Below are 7,166 nucleotides of genomic sequence, written 5' to 3' on the forward strand. Positions count from 1 at the left end.
CTAAGAGACACATTTGAACTGGTGGGAGGCGGTATTTTGAAAAAGCTTAGCAGGTATCTCTGGCTTTTGCCTCCCCACACCCAGTGATGAGAAGCCTTGTTGTAGAGCTGTAGAACACTGTTTTATATGGAAGAACACTACTCTTCCACTCTGCAGCCAGGTTGTTCTGGCTGCAATATACAAATGATGTGGAGTGGGAAAACTGTGGTGCCCAGGTGTAGGGGTGGGCATCAATGTTCTTAAACAAACTGGGGTTTTGGAAAAAAGTTCCCCATTTTCTCTCCCACTTTAAGTGCTTCAGGAAGGTACCTTGAAAATATGTATGTCAACCCTGCACTACTGACATGTGGGCTAGATAGTGCTTGTTGTGGGAGGCCTGTCCTGTGCATTGTAGGATGTTCAATAACACCCCTGGCCTCTATTCATCAGATACCAGTTGCCCACACCCCTGCCTCTGAGTTGTGACAATCAAAACTGTCTCCAGACATTGCCAGATGTTCCCTGGGGACCAAAATCATCCTCAGTTCAGAATCACTGCTTTAGATGAAATGTAAACATTAATGCTTTCCTGTATACATGTCATACTAAATTTTTTGTGAAAGGGTCAAAACACTTTTAACTCTGAACACAATAATGTTAAACATTTAATAGTGTTCCTGCTTAGTTTTGATATATGTGGATATTACATTTTCATATATAGATGTTCAACATAGTTTTACAGCAGCCATTAAAATACTGTAGACTACTACTCAGTATAGCAGTAAATATAACTACTCCTCCCTCCCTTTCTTTGATCTATAGGGTCACCAGGGAGAATACTGTTAGAAGAACTTACTAGGTAATGAAAAATGGAGGTTCTACTAGATATTGATTAAAGAGCAATGCCTTAACAGTAAGCCCCATGGTTAATGCTACAACTTAATAATAAATAAGCATCAATAGAATGTATTAATAAGTCATAGGAGTTTCCGAGGTTAATGTTTACAATAGAGTTCACAGTGAGCCCTTTTCAGAAATGAAATACAAAAAAGTTTACATGGCATCATGCTATCCACATTGGCAATCTAGTGTCAGCTTGCCCCACTGCCTGTCCTGTTCTTGGCTATCTTTCTCTTTCTTCCTCTCTGTGTGTTCTAGGAAATGAAAAATACCTGAACCTAAACAAAACATAGGAAGGAAAGGGAAGCAGCTGGGAAAATAATAATCACACCACACATTCCAGAGCTTTTGGCTTCTCTGGTCTTTTGAAAAATCCCTCCTATAGTGCTTCTCCTCTAGCAGAACAATTGCCTGCTGATTGGGGGAGGGTGTTTGCCAGGCTTAGGAGAAGCCCAGAATCACTCAGAGAGAATGCAATGTCCTTTGTATCCAAGAAACAAACAGTAGTTAGCCTCGCAGCATTTAATATCCACAGCAAGGTGGAGGTTACCAGAGAAAACTGAGAAAATACTGTAGGACTTGCTTGTGAAACCTCAATTACCAAGGCTGTTTGGCTTATAGAAAAAGGAGCTAATTGCTTTTGAGCAGAGTTATTTTTCTTTTTTTCATTGTTCCTTCTTCATTGTCTTTTATTTGCACTCATTCTTTTTGTTGCCCCTTTGTTCTATGAAAGATGTACATGCGTGTGTGTTCACACACACACAAGCATACACACACAGAAATACACACACAACAACATTTCTATTGGACCTACATTTCCTTTCCTGAAAGCTACGGAAATGGAAGGGAGACTCAGCCTTTGCACAAGTTCTCTTAGCTTTAAGTATCTCTTTGCCTACATTTTGCTTACTTTTGATATCTCTGTTGCAAAAGAGAGTGGGAAGTTGAAAATATATTTCAAGATAATTTTTAAAGGGCTTTCAACGAAAAGCCTTTGACAAAATTCAGCACCCATGATTATGATTAAAACTCTTCAAAAAATGGGCATAGAAGGAACCTACCTCAACATAGTAAAGGCCATATATGATACGCCTACAGCAAACATTATTCTCAATGATAAAAAACTGAAAGCATTCCCCCTAAGGTCAGGAACAAGACAAGGGTGTCCACTTTCACCAATATTATTCAACATAGTTCTGGAAGTCCTAGCTACAGCAGTCAGAGAAGAAAAGAAATAAAAGGAATCCAGATCGGAAAAGAAGTAAAGCTCTCACTGTTTGCAGATGACATGATACTGGACATAGAAAACCCTAAAGATAGTATCAGAGCTATCTACTATCTACTAGCTATCAGTAGCTATCTACTGATTACTAGAGCTAATCAGTGAATTTAGCAAAGTTGCAGGATACAAAATCAATACACAGAAATCACTTGCATTTCTATATACTAACAATGATAAATTAGAAAGGGAAATTAAGGAATCAATCCCATTCACTATTGCAACAAAAACAATTAAATATCTAGGAATAAACTTACATAAGGAGATAAAAGAACTGTACACAGAAAATTATAAGACACTAATGAAAGAAATCAAAGATGACATAAACAGATGGAGAGATATTCCATGTTCCTGGGTAGGAAGAATTAATATTGTGAAAATGATCATACTACCAAATGCAATCTACAGCTTCAATGTGATTCCTATCAAATTACCAATGGCATTTCTCACAGAACTAGAACAAAAAAATTTCACAGTTCATATGGAAACACAAAAGACCCTGAATAGCCAAAGCATGTTGAGAAAGAAGAATGGAGCTGGAGGAATCAATCTTCCTGACTTCAGATTACGCTACAAAGCTACAGTAAACAAGACAGTATGGTACTGGCACAAAAACAGAATTATAGACCAATGGAACAAGACAGAAAGCCCAGAAATAAACCCATGCACCTATGGGTACCTTATTTTTGACAAAGGAGGCAAGAATATACAATGGGGCAAAGACAGCCTCTTTGATAAATGGTGCTGGGAAAACTGGACAAAGACATATAAAAGAATGAAATTAGAACACTTCCTAACACCATACACAAAGATAAACTCAAAATGGATGAAATACCTAAATGTAAGACCAGAAACTATAAAACTCTTAGAGGAAAACAGGCAGAACACTCGATGAAATAAATCAAAGCAAAATCCTCTATGACTCACCTACTATGACATCACCTAGAGTAATGGAAATAAAAACAAAAGTAAACAAGTGGGAGCTGATTAACCTTAAAAGTTTTTGCACAGCAAAGGAAACTATAAGCAAGGTGAAAAGACAACTCTCAGAATGGGAGAAAATAAGAGCAAATGAAACAACTGACAAAGGATTAATTTCCAAAATATACAAGCAGCTCATACAACTCAATACCAGAAAAACAAACAACCCAATCAAAAAGTGGGCAAAGACTTAAACAGACATTTCTCCAAGAAAGACATACAGATGGGTAACAAACACATAGAGAGATGCTCAGCATCGCTCATTATTAGAGAAATGAGCTATCCTCTCATACTGGTCAGAATGGCTGTCATCAAAAAGTCTACAAACAATAAATGCTGGAGAGGGTGTTGAGAAAAGAGAATGCTCTTGCACTGTTGGTGGGAATGTAAATTGATATAGCCACTATGGAAGACAGTATGGAGATTCCTTAAAAAACTAGGAATAAAACCACTCTATGACCCAGCAATCCCACTCCTAGGCACATGCCCTGAGGAAAGCAAAATTGAAAAAGATACAAGTATCCAATTGTTCATTGTGTCACTATTCACAATAGCTAGAACATAGAAGCAATCTAGATGTCCACTGACAGATGAATGGGTAAAAAAGTTGTGGTACATATACACGATGGAATATTACTGAGCCATAAAAAGGAATGCCTTTGAGTCAGTTCTAATGAAGTGGATGAACCTAGAACCTGTCATGCAGAGTGAAGTAGGTCAGAAAGAGGAAGATAAATATCGTATTCTAATGCATATATACGGAATCGAGAAAAATGGTACTGAAGAATTTATGTACAAGGCAACAGTGGAGAAACAAACATAGGGAATAGACTTTTAGACATGGGGAGAGGGGAGAAGAGGGTGAGATGTATGAAAGAGAAGACAGAGAGAGAAAGGCAGAGAGAGACAGATACCCCTGTATATTTCTACCACCCAAAGGTGGCCATCAGTAGTCTTCTGAACAACGTTGTATAAAGCCCCGTACAATCTTTTGCAGTTGTTACCTTGTAAGGTCCACAAATGAGAAAGAAGGCCAGGCTGCATTTATCTTTGTTCTCTTTTTATTCCTAGCAGAGCTAGCACAGTAAATATCTGTTGAATGTTAATGATTTTAACTTTATTTTGGTGTTACTCAAAGTATGTTGGTGAATGAAGAGAACTGGCCAGCAGGAAGTGAAAATCTGTGGGATCATAGAAGCTGCAAGCAATCATTCTGGCTGAAGTTCTCATATTACAGATGAGGGACATAAAGGTCAGAATGCTTTAGGAACTTGCCCAAGGCCTGTCAGTGGCAGAAAGAGGAGACAACCCTGTTGTATACTTTCATAATTAATATTTCATAATCTAAAATCCTTTTGATTGAGGTTGCTCAGAAAAGTCCCACAATATTTACTTATTTAACAGTCAATCTTTTCACCATGAACAAAGTGAAAAAACAACCTACTGAATGGGAGAAAATATTTGCAAATGATGCAACCAGCAAGGGATTAATTTCCAAAATATACAGATAGCTCATACAGCTCAGTATCAAAAAAACAAACAACCCAATCAGAAAATGAGCAGAAGACCTAAATAGACATTTCTCAGAAGAAGACATACAGATGGCTAACAGGTGCATGAAAAGATACTCAACATCACTCATTATTCAGTTCAGTCCAGTTCAGTTGCTTGGTTGTGTCCAACTTTTTGTGACACCATGAATTGCAGCACACCAGGCCTCCCTCTCCATCACCAACTCCCGGAGTTCACTCAAACTCACATCCATCGAGTCGGTGATGACATCCAGCCATCTCATCCTCTGTCATCCCCTTCTCCTCCTGCCCCCAATCCCTCCCAGCATCCGAGTCTTTTCCAATGAGTCAATTCTTCGCATGAGGTGGCCAAAGTATTGGAGTTTCAGCTTTAGCATCAGTCCTTCCAAAGAACACCCAGGATTGATCTCCATTAGAATGGACTGGTTGGGTCTCCTTGCAGTCCAAGGGACTCTCAAGAGTCTTTTCCAACACCACAGTTCAAAAGCATCAATTCTTCAGTGCTCAGCTCTCTTCACAGTCCAACTCTCACATCCATACATGACTACTGGAAAAACCATAGCCTTGTGTAGATGGACCTTTGTTGGCAAAGTAATGTCTCTTGCTTTTGAATATGCTGTCTAGATTGGTCATAAATTTCCTTCCAAGGAGTAAGCATCTTTTAATTTCATGGCTGCAATCACCATCTGCACTGATTTTGGAGCCCCCCAAAATAAAGTCTGACACTGTTTCCACTGTTTCCCCATCTATTTGCCGTGAAATGATGGGACCAGATTCCATGATCTCAGTTTTCTGAATGTTGAGCTTTAAGCCAACTTTTTCACTCCACTCATTATTCAGTTCAGTTCAGTTCCATTCAGTTCAGTCGCTCAGTTGTGTCCGACTCTTTGCAACCCCATGAATCACAGCACACCAGTCCTTCCTGTCCATCACCATCTCCCGGAGTTCACTCAGACTCACATCCATCGAGTCAGTGATGTCATCCAGCCATCTCATCCTCGGTCGTCCCCTTCTCCTCCTGCCCCCAATCCCTCCCAGCATCAGAGTCTTTTCCAATGAGTCAACTCTTCCCATGAGGTGGCCAAAGTACTGGAGTTTCAGCTTTAGCATCATTCCTTCCAAAGAAATCCCAGGGCTGATCTCCTTCAAAATGGACTGGTTGGATTTCCTTGCAGTCCAAGGGACTCTCAAGAGTCTTCTCCAACACCACAGTTCAAAAGCATCAATTCTTCGGTGCTCAGCTTTCTTCACAGTCCAATTCTCACATCCATACATGACCACTGGAAAAACCATAGCCTTGACTAGATGGACTTTTGTTGGCAAGTAATGTCAAAAGTAATGTCTCTGCTTTTGAATATGCTATCGAGGTTGGTCATAACTTTTCTTCCAAGGAGTAAGCATCTTTTAATTTCATGGCTGCATTTGGAGCCCAAAGAAATAAAGTCTGACACTGTTTCCACTGTTTCCCCATCTATTTCCCATGAAGTGATGGGACCAGATGCCATGATCTTCGTTTTCTGAATGTTGAGTTTTAAGTCAACTTTTTCACTCTCCTCTTTCACCTTCCTCAAGAGGCTTTTTAGTTCCTCTTCACTTTCTGCCATAAGGGTGGTGTCATTGTTAGAGAAATGCAAATTAAAACCATAGTGAGGTCTCACCTCACACCTCAGAATTGGTGATCATCAGAAAGTCTACAAATAATAAATGCTGGGGAGGGTGTGAAGAAAAGGAAATCCCTCTCTTAAACTGTTGGTGGGAATGCAAATTGGTGTAGCCACTGTGGCAAACAGTATGGAGGTCCCTTCAGTTCAGTTCAGTTGCTCAGTCATGTCCGACTTTTTGTGACCCCATGAATCACAGCATGTCAGGCCTCCCTGTCCATCACTAGCTCTCGGAGTTCACTCAAACTCATGTCCATCGAGTCAGTGATGCCATCCAGCCATCTCATCCTCTGTCGTCCCTTCTCCTCCTGTCCCCAATCCCTTGCAGCATCAGGGTCTTTTCCAATGAGTCAACTCTTTGCATGTGGTGGCCAAAGTATTGGAGTTTCATCTTCAGCATCAGTCCTTCCAATGAACAGGACTGATCTCCCTTAGGATGGACTGGTTGGATCTCCTTGCAGTCCCTTACAAAACTAAAAATAAAGTTACTGTATGATCCAGCAAAACCTACTCCTGGGGATATATCTGGAGGAAACTCACTTGAAAAAATATATGCACCCTAATGTTCACTGCAGCACTTACAATAGCCAAGATGTGGAAGCAACCTAAATGTTCATCAAAAGATGAATGGATAAAGATATGATGTGTGTGTATTTACACACACACACACACACACACACACACTGGAATGTTAGCCATAAAAATGAAATAATCCCATTTGCAGCAACTTGAATGAACTTGGATATTATCATACTACTACTAAGTTGCTTCAGTCGTGTCCGACTCTGTGTGACCCCACAGACGGCAGCCCACCAGGCTCCGCTGTCCCTCGGA

Source organism: Bubalus kerabau, chromosome 7 (assembly GCF_029407905.1).
Source record: "Bubalus kerabau isolate K-KA32 ecotype Philippines breed swamp buffalo chromosome 7, PCC_UOA_SB_1v2, whole genome shotgun sequence".
NCBI classification, from domain to species: Eukaryota; Metazoa; Chordata; class Mammalia; order Artiodactyla; family Bovidae; genus Bubalus; species Bubalus kerabau.